This window comes from Myotis davidii, unplaced genomic scaffold (genome assembly GCF_000327345.1).
Source record: "Myotis davidii unplaced genomic scaffold, ASM32734v1 scaffold875, whole genome shotgun sequence".
NCBI classification, from domain to species: Eukaryota; Metazoa; Chordata; class Mammalia; order Chiroptera; family Vespertilionidae; genus Myotis; species Myotis davidii.
The window spans coordinates 1,824,872-1,825,495 of record NW_006286244.1 but is presented as its reverse complement, the minus strand read 5'-3'; the positions used below and the strand labels follow the sequence as shown (position 1 = coordinate 1,825,495).

General features: G+C 55.0%; 1 protein-coding gene across 1 annotated transcript in view; it reads left to right on the top strand.

Annotated features, from left to right (window-relative positions):
* The first annotated feature begins 155 nt into the window (after window positions 1–155).
* Window positions 156–624, top strand: part of LOC102762139 (chromosome unknown open reading frame, human C1orf198) — an 8,542-nt gene continuing 8,073 nt past the window's right edge. The window contains exon 1 of the mRNA XM_006757655.2: window positions 156–261. The gene's annotated coding sequence lies outside the window, so the exon portion shown is untranslated. The remainder of the gene's footprint in view (window positions 262–624) is intronic.

The following is a 624-nucleotide window of genomic DNA, read 5'->3' as shown; positions in this document are numbered from 1 at the left end:
CCTGGGAGCCCCGTGCCCGGCAGCCTCGGGAAGGTAGGGGACAGCCAGGCCGCCGTCAGCACATTCTGCCCAGGGCGCCCCGACGCCAGGCCCGCTCCCAGCCAGGACCTGGGATGATTCCCAGAGGTCGGTTCCCCCGTGGCCTTGGCAGATGTTTGCCAGGGGCGCTCGGGTTCGAGTTTCAGATTTCTTCTTGAATTTTCGTTTCAGGACATAACTTGGCAGGACGAGCACTCGGCCCCTTTCTCCTGGGAGACGAAGGTGAGTGGGATGAAATCTAGATTTGCCCGCCCTCTAGCAGGACCTGCATTGTTGTGTATTTTCTTGCAGCCTTCGCGGGACTCGGAAGGCCGAGGGCTGGCAATAAGTTAGCTGCCCTCTGTGGGGGCTCAGCCCTGAGGGCCGAGGTGGGGGTGCTCTGTAGGGCAGAGCTGTGAGCGGAGCTTTTCATTTTAATTATTTTTTTAATTAATTAATTAATTTATTTTTAAATATATTTCTTTATTGATGTCAGAGAGGAAGGGAGAAGGAGAGAGAGGTAGAAACATCAATGATGAGAGAGAATCATTGGTTGGCTGCCTCCTGCACGCCCCCCACTGGGGATCAAGCCTGCAACCCAGGCAT